This window comes from Lutra lutra, chromosome X (genome assembly GCF_902655055.1).
Source record: "Lutra lutra chromosome X, mLutLut1.2, whole genome shotgun sequence".
NCBI lineage: Eukaryota > Metazoa > Chordata > Mammalia > Carnivora > Mustelidae > Lutra > Lutra lutra.
This window is the reverse complement of record NC_062296.1, coordinates 79,467,855-79,485,333: the sequence shown is the minus strand read 5'-3', so window position 1 is coordinate 79,485,333 and position 17,479 is coordinate 79,467,855. Positions and strand designations below refer to the sequence as shown.

The following is a 17,479-nucleotide window of genomic DNA, read 5'->3' as shown; positions in this document are numbered from 1 at the left end:
AAAGTCGCAGGGTCTGGCTCCAGAGTGCTCCGCACCCACCTGGCAGCTCTCTGCACGTGATTCCCTCTCTCCCACTCCCATTTGCCCTATAACCGTCCACTACAGTCAAGTCCCTGATTACCTCCACTCCCCTGTAGAGCTCACATGTGACAGCTGGCCTCCCTTCCCAACACTCGCTCATCAACTTCTGACTGAGTCCTCCAGCCCCAGCTCTAATCAACTTCCTACTTCTTCCCATGTTTCCCCATTCAGATTCCTAAGGGAGAATCAGACCGGCAGAGCTTGCTTTTCAAAGCAGGCCACCACCAGAAGACGCTGGCATTGAATTGGACACCCACCTGGGGCCCACAGGCTGTGGCTGCTAAAGGGACAAGGAACGGAGAGGGAAGCCATGGGTGGCCTGTCTTTGCTGCTTTAGCATGTGCTGTCTTCAGGACAAGAAATGTATTTGACTTTGTGTAATTTAAAAAGGATATTCCATGGGGTGCCTGGGTGGCTCAGTCCACTGAGTATCCCACTCTTGATTTCTTTTTTTTTTTTAAGATTTTATTTATTTATTTGACAGACAGAGATCACAAGTAGGCAGAGAGGCAGGCAGAGAGAGAGAGAGAGAGAGAGAGGAGGAAGCAGGCTCCCTGCAGAGCAGAGAGCCAGATGCGGGACTCGATCCTAGGACCCTGAGATCATGACCTGAGCTGAAGGCAGAGGCTTTAACCCACTGAGCCACCCAGGCACCCCTCACTCTTGATTTCAGCTCAAGTCATGTCTCAGGGTTGTGAGACTGAGCTCTGCATTGACCTCCCCACTTAGTGGAAGTCTGCTTGAGATTCTCTCTCTCTCTCTCCCTCTCCCTCCACCCTTCCCCACCAAAAAATAAGTAAGTAAGTAAGTAAGTAAGTAAATAAATAAATAAATGGATGTTCCTTAGCTGAAGTTCAGTTTCCTCTATAAAATGGGTACCTATCTCACAGGGTTATTGTGAAACATAGAAATAATGTCTATAAAGTACCTGGTACTGAATCAATTGTGGCAATTATTATTACTATTAGTATTTATTATATATAATATTATATATTATAATAACAGATAATGTAGTTTCCCCTAGAAACAAAGCAAACTGACTCATGAATGAACTTTTAGGACACAACCTAAGTAGGTCAATGAATTGGCAAACTAAATTAGATTTTAGTAAAGATTCATTAACCTTTAACATACCTGGACAGTGAGTCTTTTTCACATGACCTAAAATAAATTACTATTTGGAGATCTTTTATGTGCTAGTTCCAAAGTTTATTAAAAAGATAAGGTGTTGCCATTTTCCAAGAAAGGTGTGTTCTAGGGGCGCCTGGGTGGTTCAGTGGGTTAAGCCTCTGCCTTCGGTTCGGGTCATGATCTCAGGGACCTGGGATCGAGCCCCGTATCGGGCTCTCTGCTCAGCGGGGGGCCTGCTTCCCCCTCTTTCTGCCTGCCTCTCGGCCTACTTGTGATCTCTCTCTCTGTCAAATAAATAAATAAGATCTTTAAAAAAAATAAAAAAAAAATTAAAAAAAAAAAAAGAAAGGTGTTCTAGAGGGTGTGAAATCTGGTAATTAAAGCAGAGACAGAGAGAGCTGTAAAGCAATGATAGTTACTCAAAGGTAAAGAAAAAGGTTTATAGGCACTCTATATTTTTTCTTAATTATTGTGGCCTAGAAGTAGGAAAAAGAAAGAAGCAAAGAGACAGAGAAGGTAGACAGAGTTCACAAACGAGCGTGTGCGCACACGTGCACATGAGTACCTGTGTGCATGTGTGTGCATGTGATCGTATTTAACAGGAGCTGACATGCAGGAGGGGTATTTCTTGGTATGTAAAAGGCACTATGTTTGGAATGGAGAGAATGCAAATATTATCCATGCAATATACAAGCCACAGACTTGTTGTGAACATTGCCAGAACATTCATTGTCTTCCAAAATGAGGCAGATCACCGCCTCAGTTGAGAATCAAGTTCTACATTCATGAAGACCTTGGTTAAGGCCCAGCCACTAACAACCAGCCCTGTGACTTCAGCCACTATTTTTTTTTCAGTCCAATCACCCCAAAATTCCTTCTCTGAGCCAGAACAAATCATTTGACTTACAAGGAATCTGAAGCTACTCCGGGATTCCAAGCTATCTATGAATTCATCTATATACACATACCAGCCTGTAGAGGACCCAGGCCCCATATCTTCTGTACCATTTGCCAGACCTGGGATGGCCCCTGGGATCCTCTGGGTCTAGGCCCTAAATAAGACATAAAACTGAAGCTCAATAATGTAATGTAATGGCTAAATCTTTGCGTGCCTAGGTAGTGCCACTAACTGTCTAAGCCCTTTAAATGTATTAGCTCGTTGACTTTTACAACTCCGAGACAGATGCTGTCTCCCCCAGACTCTACAGAGCCTGTCTTCAACAGAGACACCAAATGGCAGCGCCTGGGAACAGCAGTGGGATTACCTTTCGGGTTCCTTTGAACTGAGGAAACTCTTAGGATTCTTAGACAATGGGGAGAGAGGGGCCTCAAAAAGGAGACAATGGACTTCGTGGTAATTAGAAAAGGAGGGGGCAAATGATGAACTGAAAACACAAAAGGACAGGACCATGTGTTTCACCCAGATGTGGTGGACTAGTCAGATGACTGACATATCATTAGCTACTGGCCAGCCGCAGCTTAGACCCCACATCAGCCAGATCACATTGCTGAATGTTTCCTAACATCTGCTGTGTATTCCATATGATGCTCGATGTTTGGAGGGCGCATACGTAGGAGAGAAATAAGGAGAGAAGAAACAGAATTAACTCTGGGACTTCCTCAAAGGTGAAGTGTGGCCCTTTTAGAACAGAAGGAGGTAGGAGTTTGAAAAGGCATATTCAATTTTCAGTAATTTCATATCTGGAAAAAAAACCCTACCTTTTTAACATACAAATCATAGAAATTAAGCCTCTGAACTGGGAGAGATCATCAGAGGATGGACTATGTCCCCCTAGGTAGCCAGTTCTAAATTCAGGGTTGGGAGTTGAATGACATTTTCACGTGTAGCAGCAAAGTAGAGCATTTTAAAGGGTTAAGAAGCCCTGGCCCTGTGCCCTGAACCTCCTATGGGCAAGGATTTCGCCAGAGCCCAGACTTGGATCTAGACTGCAAATAAACATCTTTCTACCTGGTTTAGGATGTCAGAACACCAGTCATTGCACGTGAATATGCTGCCTATTTATTGTATAGGTTCTGGGAATGTACATGGTACTGTATCATACCAAAGCCATATTCCTAGCATGCTTTAAAAAAAAAAAGATTTATTTTTTGAGAGAGAGTGAGGGTGAGCGGGGGTGAGGAGCAGAGGAAAAGAGACAATCTCAAGCAGACTCCCCACTGATGGGGAGCAGAGCCTGATGCAGGGCACGCTCCCAGGACCCCAAGATCATGACAGGAGCTGAAATCAAGAGTCGCCTACTTAACCAACTGAACCACCCAGCACCCTCCCCCCATCATGCTTTTTTTTTTTTTTAGATTTTTATTTATTTATTTGACAGAGAGATCACAAGTAGATGGAGAGGCAGGCAGAGAGAGAGAGAGAGAGAGAGAGGGAAGCAGGCTCCCTGCTGCGCAGAGAGCCAGATGCGGGACTCGATCCCAGGACCCTGAGATCATGACCTGAGCCGAAGGCAGCGGCTTAACCCACTGAGCCACCCAGGCGCCCCCCATCATGCTTTTTTTAAAAGGAAAGACCTTAGATGTTGGGCATTTCATTTGCAGGATGTGTTCAATTAGACATAGTCAAATATTTACTTAAAAACTATTAGACATTACATGGGGCGCCTGGCTGACTCAGTCGGAAGGGCAAGCAACGCTTCATTTAGGGGTCATGAGTTCAAGCCCCATACTGGGTGTAGAGATTGCTTAAAATAAATACTTTTTGAAAAAAACTATTAGACGTTACATGAAATATACAATGCAAACATCAGTTGAGCGCAAAAAAGGATCAGTGGAATCTGTACTTAAGCAACCTGCCTCAATGCCTGACAACTGGACAATCAGACAGCAAGCTAACCCACCAATCAGAATGTAGCTTAGTGCCGCTGATGCTGATGGCCAGCTGCAGAATTGCTTGTTTATGCTAAGCCTTTTTTTTTTTTTAGATTTATTTATTTGTCAGAGACAGAGCAAGTGCATGCACACAAGCGGGGGTAGCGGGAAGCAGGCTCCTGGCGGAGCAAAGAGCTCCTAGCAGGAATCGATCCTAGGATCCTGAGATCATGACCTGAGCCAAAGGCAGATGCTTAACCAACTGAGCCACCCAGGAGCCCCCTATGCTAAGCTCTTCTTAACTGTGATAGGACAATTCACTCAGACAGACCTGAGTTCAAATCTTAGCTTCATTATTTAACATCCATTTCATTTTTAAAATATGATTTTCTTAAATTTTTAAATAAACATATAATGTATTTTAGCCCCAGGGGTACAGGTCTGTGAATCGCCAGGTTTACACACTTCACAGTACTCACCACAGCACACACATCCCCCTAATGTCCATAACCCCACCACCCTCTCCCGACTCCCCTCCCCCCAGCAACCCTCAGTTCTGTGAGATTAAGAGTCTCTTATGGTTTGTCTCCCTCCCCGATCCCATCTTGTTTCATTTATTCTTTTCCTACCCCCCCAAACCCCCCACATTGCCTCTCCACTTCCTCATATCAGGGAGAGCATATGATAGTTGTCTTTCTCCGATTGACTTATTTCGCTAAGCATAGTATCCTCTAGTTCCATCCACGTTGTCGTAAAATATGATTTAAAAAAAAAAAAACACTGCTGGTCCTGGGGAGCCTGGGTGGCTCAGTACATTAAGCAGCCAACTCTTGATGTCAAGCTCAGGTCATGATCTCAGGGTCGTGGGATCAAGCCCCCCCCCCCCGCCAGCAGGGAGTCTGCTTCTCTCCTTCTCCCTCTCTCTCTGCACCCCCCACCCTGTTCAATAAATAAATAAATAAATAAACAATAAATAAATGTTTTTCAAAATTGCTGGTCCTTAACCTCTCTAACCTTTAGTATCTTCACCTATAAAAAGGAGATAATAAAATGATCTGTCTCATGAAGCTGTGGTAAGGAATAAATGAAATGATGCGTATCTGAGTAATGTCTTCCTTCTGCTTCTCCAGAATCCACTCTCTTCCCACCCTTCTCTACTCTCCTTCATATGGCTTCCCATATGGACTGTACCAATGGGCTCCGATGCCTTTAGGCTTCACGTTGGGCGGGTTCCATGAGAAGTATGCAAAATACCAGAGGGCAGGACATGAGTGAGCTCAGACTATCTTTCCCCTTGGCTTCCTCCCTGCTAGGAAGCAGCAGGTTATTTCTGCCCTCTCACCAAAATCCACAGCTTCCCTTGAAAGGCCCCCTCTTTATAGAGCACCCTGCAAAGTTCCAGTAACCACAGCCTCCCCTGGCCCCTTCATGCCTAGGAAGCCTAGGAAATGACAACCCCTAACATTTCCAGGCCTAGCGTACATACCGTCCCTTGAGGTTGTAAATAGTCCCTTTTATTAAACTCCTTTTCGTATTTCCCATTTAGAGTGAGCTGTCTGTCTCCCGGCAGGGCCTTCCTTGACTGATAGAGTCTATACAATAGGACGGCTGCCAGGCTCAATAAATGTTAACTAGCAAATGTTGATGAGGCATGGGAGAAGCACAGAGATCAACTGAAAAGGGAATTACCCAAAGTTAATAAAGTCATAACCACCTCAAGAACGTCCTCTAGTAGGAAAGAACTTTACAGCAACATTAGGCATTTTCATCAAGCTTTGCAAGGGACAGGAATAGGACTCCAGAAAGAATCTCATTTTCCCGTGGAAGCCTTTGGCCTCAGGACTCACCCGCTTCAGAACTACAAATTCAGAGTTGGAAAAAAGACATCACAAAATTGAAGCCTTCCGTCTCATTCTGTTAGGACTGTGTTTATCAGCTGCTGCACATAGCTTTTAAGGCATGATTTTATTTGAGATCAGAATATGTTTGTCTTCTGAAAAGAGGGAAGGAAGAGTAGATTTTATGCTTGACCAGAGGCCCAACATATGTAAATCACTAGATTCTTGGGCTGTGTTGGTGATTATGCAGAAGCCTGGATCAGGCAGCTGCCGCAAAGCCTTGACAAATGCCAGTGGGGGCGGGGGGCGGCGGGGACAGGACGCCTAGTGCATGGCTCTGCACCAAGAAATATCTATTTTTCATCATCTAGCTAAGCACAGTAGGCACAGAGTATGAGGTAACAGGCACCATTAAAAACAGTAAGATACATACACCCAGACGAGGAATTATTTTAGGACATGATCCTAGTGACAAAGCACTATATATAATATATATATATATATATATATATATATATATATATATACAGGTTATATACTATGATATCATTTATGGTTAAAGAGAAAGAAATAGGCAACTGTGGAGAAATAGTACCAATAGAAATACAGTAGCCATTAGCCACGTGGACCTATTTGAATTCAAATTATATTTCATGGAATTAAGGAACATAATTAAAAACTCAGTTTCTCGGTCACTCCGGCCACATTTTAGGTGCCCAATAACCAAACGTGGCTAGTGGCTAATATAATATAGTGGCTACTATATTAGCACAGATAGAGAACATCCCTATCATCACAGAAAGTTCTAGTGGACAGCACTGGCCTGGAGCGATACACAACAAATTAACCGGGGTTACGTCCAGGGAAGAAAGCCACATTGGAAGAAGAGATGAGAGGATGTTTTCATTGTTTACTCTATTTACATCTGTTATTTTGTTTTATTTTCACATGAGAACACATTCATATAATTTATCTACGTTTAAAATAACTGTAAAGAAATTTATCCTATCTTGGGAATTCAGAGATGCAGGAAATTTAATCTAGGATTAGGTGTTCCAAATGTCAGAGAATGTATCTAAAAGGAAAACAGGAGTACTTTAAAAAATAACAACTATCACTTATAAATTAATTGTTAAATGCTATTATTCTCGGGTATATGGAACATTTATTTATTTATTTTTTAAATTTATTTGACAGAGAGAGATCACAAGCAGGCAGAGAGGCAGGCAGAGAGAGGGGAAGGGAAGCAGGCTCCCTGCTGAGCAGAGAGCCCGATGCGGGACTCGATCCCAGGACCCCAAGATCATGACCTGAGCCAAAGGCAGCGGCTTAACCCACTGAGCCACCCAGGCGCCCCTATATGGAACATTTAAAACTCATCTGAGCTTTTAAAAGCAATTTAAATGGTCTTCATAGTATCTACCCTCTATTCATTTCTCCAACATCCAACAAACATTGCCTGAGGGCTTGCTGGGTGCCAGGCACTGGATTTAGGTTCTGAGGATACATCAGGGAACAAAACAGGACCCACAAAATCCTGCCTTTATTATCCTTAAAGATAACAAACAACAAAAAAGGATGTGAAATGTATAAAACGTTAAAAGGGGATAGTGTTTAGAAAAAATTAAAGCAAGGAACGGGATAAAGAAGGTAGGGGGCTTATCCATAAATTGGATAGCCGAGGGAGTTGATGTGTGTGTCTATATAGAAAGGATAGATTGGGGGCACCTGGGTGGCTCAGTGGGTTAAAGCCTCTGCCTTCAGCTTGGGTTGTGATCCCAGGGTCCTGGGATTGAGCCCCTCATCGAGCCCCTCATCGGGCTCTCTGCTCAGCAGGGAGCCTGCTTCCCTTTCTCTTTCTCTGCCTGCCTCTCTGCCTACCTATGATCTCTGTCAAATAAATAAATAAAATCTTTTTTTTTAAGATTTTATTTATTTATTTGACAGAGAGAGATCACAAGTAGACAGAGAGGCAGGCAGAGAGAGAGAGAGAGAGAGGGAAGCAGGCTCCCTGCTGAGCAGAGAGCCCGATGCGGGACTCGATCCCAGGACCCTGAGATCATGACCTGAGCCGAAGGCAGCGGCTTAACCCACTGAGCCACCCAGGCGCCCATAAATAAATAAAATCTTTAAAAAAAAAAAAAAAGGATCGATTGAACCCTGCAGAGAAAGAACACTTCAGGCAGAGGAAAAATCAAGTGCAAGGGCCCCAAGGCAGTAACATGCCCAGCTTCTTCCAGGAATAACAAGGCCAGTATGCCTGGAAGATGTGAACAAAGTATAGTAGTAGGAGATAGAGCCAGAGAGGTGAAGTACAAAGAGACAGGAGACATCCAATGGTATGCGATTTTTAGGATGCTGTAAAGACTGGCCTTCACAGAGAAAATGGAAGCCATCGGAGTTGTGAACAGGGAGTAGTAATATGGTCGGAGCCTTAACAGGACCACCTCGCTGCTATGCTGAGGTTTAACTCTCAAAAGTCAAAAACAGAAGCAAGAAAAGCACTAAGTAACTGGCATAATTATCAGGCAAGAGTAGGCAGATGGAGGCTGGGGCTAGGATGAGTGGTGAGAAGTCGTTGGATTCTGGATGGATTTTGAATTTTAAAAGTTTGAAATTGATTGAACGTCGAATGTAAAAGAAGGAGAGAAGTCAACATAACTGCAAAGTTACTGGCCTGAAGAACTAGAAAGATGGCATTGCCATTCCCTAACATGGGGAAGACACTGGCAGAGTAGGTTTGGGGATGGGAGGGATAGGCTGGGGAAATCAAGAATTCCGTTCTCACACATTAAGTTTGATATACCTATTAGATCTCCCAGTGAAGATATCAGGTAGGCAGTTGGATTAACAAGTCTGGAGTTGGAGACAGAGAACTAAACTAGAGAAGCAGGTTAAGAAACCATAGGAATATAAATGATATCTAAAGCCACTAGACTAGATTCATTCATTCAGCTCAGGCCACGAGTGCAGGCTGAGGCAAGGTCCTGGTTGTCTAATGAGGAGACATTGTATATTTCTGACCAACCTCCCTAGACTACTGGTAGCTCTAAGAAAATGGATAGTTGGTCTGTCCTACTCATTGTTGTATTCGTAATTCCTAGGGCAGTACCTGGCAGACAGAAAGTTCTGGGTAAACATTTGTTGAATGGAAGAAGTTAGAGTCAATGGAGAGAGAATAATTACTGATAAAGAACTGGAGAGGGAATCATTGATAATGATTATTGACAAAGGTTAAACCAAATAAGAAATACAATTGTCGGTGTTTCCTATCTTTTTCTTATCATCATAATATATACTACAGAAAACTTGGGAAATAAAAGCAAAACTCACTAATAATTCTACTTCCCAAATACAACCATTGGTAACACTTTCTAGATTTCTTTTAGGGCTTTCTGATATATTACGCATACATACAACTTTGGAACCCTAACTACATGGACAGTTCTCTCTACTTGTATGTCGGGATTACCCTATCATGTAGTCTTCAATTTCACTATTTTTAAAGGTGTTATCTGGGGGTCCCATACCCCCTGTTTCCCTAGCCCTGAGCCTCCAATTCCCAAGCATTGAAAGTTAGGCAAGATGATGAAAAGCAAGGGCATCATATCCCAAAGATAGGATGTTAACATTAAAAAGACAGGAGGGAAGCAGGAACACCTGACTCATCTGTTCATTTTTCTATTTTGAAAGGTTGCAAGTGGCACCAGAAAATAGGATATAGGCCAAAGAAGGTGAATCGTGAAGGGAGATGCCCTGGTTGGCCGGGAGGCAAGTGCTGGTTGGTGCAGATCCTGAAAGGAGAGATTAGCAGGTACCTCCACATGAGACAGAGTAGACCACGGGTAAATTGAGCGGTAAGATAAATGCAAAGAATAGCCCATTCAATAAAGTCATTTCCTTTTCCAAAGGATCTGGGCAACTGGTCACCCACTACGCTGGGCAGCCTCCTCCGGGCTTGGCCCACCCAGCACTAAAGACATCAGGCTCCAGCAGGGGGTGTAAGAGACCCAAGCTGCTCAAAGGCACCAGCCGTGGCCACTTGGTGACCTCCCCCACCCTCTCAGGAATCCAGGCTTCTGCAAAACCACCTCACTATCGTTTTTAACAGACTTTATTTTTTAGAGAAGTTTGACGTACACAGCAAAATGAGCAGAAGGTACAAATTATTTCCCACTTAACTCTCACTAATTCTGATAGCTATAAGGCATTCCACTGAATAGAAAAACCATAATTTATTTAAATCTCTCTGTGTTGTTGAATATTAAGTTGTTTATGTTTTACTAATATAAATAACATTCTAAACATAGTTCCGAACCTCTGATTATTTCCTTAGGATAGATGCCTAGGAGCTGAATTACTTAGACCAGGGGTATGAACATTTAAAGATAAATATTTGTAGAACATTTTAACATGTATTGGTAAATTAGCTTCTACAAAAGCTGTCTCATTTATACTCACATTACAATGTCTGAAAGCACCTAGCTGGCTGCCATCTCACCAGCTTTGAGTATTATCTTTGTCAATTTTACAGACTAAAAATAGCATCACGCTGTTTCAATTTGCATTATTTTGATTAGAAAAAAGATGGAACATTTTTCAAATGTTTATTAGCCATTTGTACTTTCTTCTGAGATAATCTGTCCTTGGCTCATTTTTCTATTGTTGAGGATGAATACTTTGAAGTTAGCTAAAAACAAAAGCATAACACAGTTTAAAAAATTAGCTTAAACATCTTGAAAAAGAAAAGATGTTTTCCTACTTTATCTAAAGTTCCCTCATAAGAGGTCCATTTTTTTTTAAAGATTTTATTTATTTGACAGAGAGAGATCACAAGTAGGCAGAGAGGCAGGCAGAGAGAGAGGGAAGCAGGCTCCCTGCAGAGCAGAGAGCCCGATGTGGGGCTCGATCCCAGGACCTTGAGATCGTGACCCGAGCCAAAGGCAGAGGCTTTAACCCACTGAGCCACCCAGGCGCCCCAAGATGTCCATTTTTTAAGCCCATGTGTGAACCCCTGCGTCAAGGTCAGACAAGTAATTACTGCCCTTCCAGTGACCAGAGATCAGAAATTGTATCATGCCCCAGGGGTACAGCTTCCTTAAAACACTGACCACCTGTAAGCCGCAAGCCCCCCACTCCCATTTGCCACCTTCCGAAATGAACGCTTAATAATACTGTATTTCACTTATTCTAAAATGTACGTTTCCCCCCACATTTTAACATCTCTGAGATTAGGAGAGGGTCTTACAAGAAATATCTTAAAATCAGTGTCAGCAATTTTCTGACATTGCTACATCCCTGCAACGAGACTCTATCTCATAATTAACGGCATCTTAGATTCCTGAAATGCAGAGATGGTATTGACAATAGAAAATAGACACTTTTGGGGCGCCTGGATGGCTCAGTGGGTTAAAGCCTCTGCCTTCGGCTCAGGTCATGATCCCGGGGTCCTGGGATCAGCCAGGAGTCTGGCTCTCTGCTCAGCGGGGAGCCTGCTTCCCAGCCCCCCCGCCCCACCTCTCTGCCTGCTTGTGATCTCTGTCAGATAAATAAAATCTTAAAAAAAAAAAAAAAAAAGAGGGGCGCCTGGGTGGCTCAGTGGGTTAAAGCCTCTGCCTTCGGCTCAGGTCGTGATCCCAGGGTCCTGGGATCGAGCCCCACATCGGGCTCTCTGCTCGGCTGGGAGCCTGCTTCCCTTCCTCTCTCTCTGCCTGCCTCTCTGCCTACCTGTGATCTCTGTCAAATAATAAAATAAAATCTTTAAAAAAAAAATAAAAAGAAAAGAAAAGAATCAGTTTTGCCTAGAGATTTAAAAGTTCCAGCCCCTAAATCAACTTTTCTTAGGCAACTGAGCTTAAGGAATTTATGATGAACATCATTAACAACCGCCTATCTTATTTATATCCTACCTCCTTCCCAAGGACTTGAGGTGACTTCAAAAAAATAAAATCTGTAAGTTTAATAGTTGTAAGATCTGGGCTGAGGGAGGAAATAGGGGTTTCGACAAAGGTCAGAAGCGAAATGAGCATACAAGAACACCTAGCCCAATTCTCTACACTTCGGGTAGGTCACAAAAATGACTTGAAGCTCTCAGCCGTCGAAGCAAAGAGAAAGACAAAATACTGTCCGTAAGTGAAAAACAAAATAGCTACTGAGGAGCAGCACAGCACTTCCTGACGCAGGATTTCACAGCAGTGCCTCCAGTGAGGCTTCCGTAAGGGGCACGTGGCGTGAGGCTCTCTAGCGGAACCAGGATACTCAACACCCTGCTGAAGACAATCCTGTTTCTTTTTTTTTTTTTTTAAGGATTTATTTATTTATTTGAGAGAGAGAAAGCACAATCGGAGGTCGAGGAAGGGCAGAGGGAAAAGCAGACTCCCCGCTGAGCAGGGAGCCTGACTTGAAGCTCAATCCCAGGACTCGGGGACCATGACCTGAGCCAAAGGCAGGCGATTAACCGAATGAGCCACCCAGGTGTCCCAAGACCATTCTGGTTTTTGTGTTTGTCTCTGTGACACCCTCCATGCAAGGCAGAGCCTCAGAACCAAAAAGCAATTCAAAAGAGCATTTCTGCAAGCGGCCAAATAGGCAGACTGAAAATGCGGTGCTCTCCCTCACTGCTGGATCCAAGGGCAGGATCTAGAACATGGAGACCAGGGCTTTCTAATGTGGGACGGGCAAGACAATCCATTAAAGAACAACACTTGTGCTTAGATTTATTTTTCAGGTTAAAAAACAGGAAGCGTTGGGGCGCCTGGGTGGCTCAGTGGGTTAAAGCCTCTGCCTTCGGTTCAGGTCATGATCCCAGGGTCCTGGGATCAAGCCCCGAATCAGGCTCTCTGCTCAGCGGGGAGCCTGCTTCCTCCTCTCTCTCTGCCTGCCTCTCTGCCTACTTGTGATCTCTGTCTGTCAAATAAATAAATAAAGTCTTTTAAAAAAAACTGGAAGCGTTACTGATGCTTTATTCTAAGGTGCTGATTTTTACTGGTGCCCTATCTCTGTCGACATGAAGTCTACAAGATGTCCTCAAGGAAGAATGCAAGTTGTACCATTGAGAAGGATGGCCTGGGTCCCTTGGCATTTTCATTTGCTGTCAGCTTACTGTAATATAGTGCCATTTGCCTGGGCCTGGATAAGGGCATTTGTAGATAATATTACGTAGTTTTAACTAAACCAATGCTCACAAGACCACCAAGTGGCTTAAAGCATTTCCCACAATGAAACAGGGAAGCAAAAACTAACACAAGCACAGGTGAGTGACAAAAACGTGGCCGAGCTGACCCTTCTAGCCCTTGCAGGAGTCTCGCATCAGCCACATTATCAGGTGTGAACAATGAAGATCTAATCAAGACAGGTGAATCCACCATTAACACGAAGGAGTCTATTTCAAATACCTGCTGCCATTAGCATTAAACTTCACCTGGAGCGTCTCTTGTACCTTGAGCTATCGGGTCATGATCATAAGAGGCTACTGTAGTTACCACAATACTGAGAAGCAAAGCATCCAGACCATGAAGACCAACTTCTGTGATTTGTTTCAGCAATGTTTCAAGACATGATAATCCAGTCCCTTACAAAATATAGTGGCATGCAATGATAAACGTGAGAAGTCTTTTCAAATTTCTCTCATTCAGTAAACAAAAGCCAAAGGTCTCATACCACTGCAGAAACACCAGCTCTTCATGCCACAGTAAAAGGGGGAATGTATGTGGGGGAAAAAAGTTATGTCAAACTAAAATGCTTTGTCAGTCAAATATATTCAGGAGACATACAGAAAACATTGCTGCAGACTGGAAGGAACAAGCATTAGAACAAATTATGCAGTGTGGGAGGTTTGCTATACAGTAGGATGGAAGTACAGATATTTCTAACATGTCATAGCCAGAGGTATTTGCTAGATCCTATTTCAATAATAAGACCCCCCTTTTTTTTTTCTGAGCCGCTAAAGCAAAGATGTTCCAAAGAAGATTTTCCAAAGAAAGATATTCCAAAGATGATTGTACAAAGCAGATGATTCTTTAATAAAAACAATATTTTAGGGGCACCTGGGTAGCTCAGTCGCTTAAGCGTCTGTCTTCAACTCAGGTCACGATCCCGGAGCCCTGGGATCAAGCCCTGTATCGGGCTCCCTGCTCAGGGGGAGCCTGCTTCTCCCTTCCCCTCTGTACTTGCCCGCACCTGCTCATGCTCACTCTCTCACTCTCTCTTGATGTCTCAAATAAATAAATAAATAAAATCTTTAAAAAAAACAATATTTTACAGGAAAACAAAACATGTAAGTTTACCTACCAATGAAGCAACAGCATTGCTGTTAGACCCCAAATTCCCACCAATTTAAGAAATACCTCTCTGTCTTCTTTTCAATACCCTTCCTCCATTTGGTCACTAAATTCTGTTCCTCAGGATTCCATCGTGGAAGACTGGGGGGTAATGCAGAGCCATTTAACCAGGTCTCATACAGAGACAGGCAGATACAGGGAGGATTCCTTTAGCTTGAATTATGGCTCTTCTATTTTTCTTCCCTTAAGAAAACCTCATAGGATGGTTCGGGGTCAGTCATTTCCTAAAATTTGCCCTAAGCAGCATTATCCTGAGACACTCTTGCTAGCTAACCAGTTTTACCCACTTCCTTCTGAGTCTGGAAACGGACTGTGAGGTCTGGCCATTGTTATAAAACACATATAGATTGGACACCATGGTTTTTAATTCACAAATAACCCGACTAGGGCTAGACTTGTCCTAGAATTAAGTTCCAAGGCTTTCCTACGTTCTCTTTGGGGCTGGGTACTGACCCCTGGGGCACAGTCCGGCTCTGTTAATGGCCAAGAGCTGTAATCGTAGGCAGGAGCTGATACTATTCCTTAGAATGTTATCTGCGAGGTCCCCAGAATTGTCTGGAAATGGGCAATCGGTTGTAGAGTGTACCTTCTCTGTTCCTGTAGTTGGAATATCTTTCAACTTTGTATTAAAGAACAATACATGTACAGAAACTTGCACCTGGAGCACCTGGGTGGCTCAGTCGGTCAAACCTCTGCCTTTGGCTCAGGTTGTGATCTCAGAGTCCTGGGATCGAGCCCCACATCGGGCTATCTGCTCAGCAGGGAGCCTGCTCCCCACCCCCCTCTGCCTGCCTCTCTGCCTACTTGTGATCTCTGTCTGTCAAATAAATAAAATAAAATCTTAAAAAAAAAAAAAAGAAACATGCACCTATCCTAAGGGTGTAACACTGAACTGTCACAAAATGAGCCTAGGTAGCACCCAGATCAAGTAACCGACCAAAGCCAGCATCCGTCCTGAGCTCCTCCTGCCGTCCTGACTTCTAAACTCACAGACTGGTGTGCCTACTTTTAAAATTCTTAATAGATCATGAAAATATGTGGTGTGTATTCTCTTGCATCTGGCTTCTTTCATTCAATATTATGTTTGTGAGATTTATCCGTATTTTTGCAAGTGGTTTTGGATTCTCCTTTCTCATTGCCGTGGAGCATTTCATTGCGTGAAAATACAACAATTAATCCATTCTACTTCCCCTGGGGATTTGGGTCATTTCCAGTTGGAGTTACTATGAATTATGCTGCTGAGATCATCCTAACACTCGTCTTTTGTAGCCAACTTTACTAGGAGAAGACTTGCCAGGTCAAAAATATTTACTTCGAATTTCTCAATTTACTACCAAGAGCTTAGCCATCTAAATTGTTTCCATTCCTGGTCCTGAAGGCAGACCATGTGATACAGGACAGCAAAACACAGTATTTCTCAAAAGGTAGGTGGGGAGCCTGGATGGCTCAGTGGGTTAAGCCTCTGCCTTCAGCTCAGGTCATGATCTCAGGATCCTGGGATCGAGCCCCACATTGGGCTCTCTGCTTGGCGGGGAGCCTGCCTCCTCCTCTCTCTCTGCCTGCCTCTGCCTACTTTGATCTCTTTCTCTCTCTTTCTGTCAAATAAATAAATAAAATCTTTTTTTAAAAAGTGTACACAAAAACCTCTTGCTTCCGACTCACATGGAAGCATGAGTAGGTGATTCTCTGCTCACTGATGTTGGGGAGCTGGTGTGGTGGAAATGGGGGCTTTAGAAGTTAGACAAAACTCATTTTAAGGGTGGGCACCTGGGTGGCTCAGTCGTTAAGTGGCTGCCTTCGGCTCAGGTCATGATCCCAGGATCCTGGGATCAAGCCTTGCCCCGGGCTCCCTCCTCCGCAGGAAGCCTGCTTCTCCCTCTCCCACTCCTCCTGCTTGTGTTCCCTCTCTCGCTGTCTCTCCCTCTCTGTCAAATAAATAAAATCTAAAAACAAAAACCCTCACTTTAAAGCCCAGCTTTATCCGTTAGTACTTGACCTTTTGGGAATTACTTAATTCTTGGTTTCCTTATTTATCACACAGGGAGCAGTAATTCTTCCCTCACAGTCTGCAGTCCAGTTAGACGAGGGAACATGGAGAGGGCTCCCGTCACTGGTACCTAACAGTGTACACTACTCCCCCACTTGCCCCCAGAGGACAATGAGGGAGACCTCTATTCTTCAGCCCAGTATAGAACAATTCCCTTGTAACTAAATAACGCGGAGGTCTGAGAGAACTCAGTATCACGTGACTGGGCCTGCGGTCACTATCAGGCACACCAGAGATGAGCCCAGAAGCCTGAGTGTACGAGGAACAGGATCTCGACATCATTCACGATGCTTCTATGAACCCATTATTATTATTGTTATTCTTCTTAAATGCCCGCTTTAAAGAGACATCAGCACGCCGTTACACGGATGTCAGGTTCAACGTGCATGAATTCCTAAGTGGAAAACAAACACCAAGTCAGAGACTTGGGCAGGAGGGCAGAGAGGATATGAAAATGAAGCCGGCTGGCTAGGCCGGCCCTGTGTGGCCCAGCACATTATTACACAGGCGTACACTAACCGGGCTTGCGGCTTTATTTTCTAATCACTGTGTTTTCAAGTGTGCCTTCAAGATTGTTGAGTGTTCAATTGTCTCTTTATCCCCAAGCAGGGTCAGCTTCCCCAGGCTCCCATACAACCTGTCTCATGCTGGGATAAAGAGGAAGGTAGAAATGTTAAAACAATAATGCTATGGTCTGAGGCCGGCAACGGGTAATCAGATCCTAGCAAGGTAGAGGCTGTTACCTGGGAGATTGTTGTAAGAAAATAGGCGTAGCTTGCAATGACTTGGTTTGCCCCTGTCTTTCTTGCTTTCTCCTTTTCATCTCGCCCCCAGCCATCAGAGGGAATAAATCTTTTTCCTACTTTTTTTTTTTTTTAAACCAAGGGGCACCAAGAAGCTTTGTGTGGGCATGAGCAAAAGATTCAAGAGTTTCAAGCCTGTGGTCTGAGCCACCTTGGACTTTAACCAGAAGCAGTAAGTGTAGGTGGCTAGAGAGGGGAAGGCCCCCAGCACCCAATGCCACACTGCCAGGCCTCAGAGAAAACCCCGGATTTCGCACTTGAGTATTATGAAATCAGTCAGGAGGGTTATTGTTCGCATTGAGAAGAGATTCAACGTAGGTTTCTTTGAACAATGACTGTAATGTTCAGCATGTGATTCAGAACACATTCAACCTTTCTGAAGAAGCAGCTGAAGAATAAAGTGGGAGA

The 17,479-nt window shown here is 43.8% G+C and overlaps 1 protein-coding gene across 3 annotated transcripts in view; it reads right to left on the bottom strand.

Moving 5' to 3' along the window:
• The window catches only part of PCYT1B (phosphate cytidylyltransferase 1B, choline), a 125,088-nt gene that overhangs the window by 70,873 nt on the left and 36,736 nt on the right, over positions 1–17,479 (bottom strand). The gene's annotated exons all lie outside the window — the stretch shown is intronic.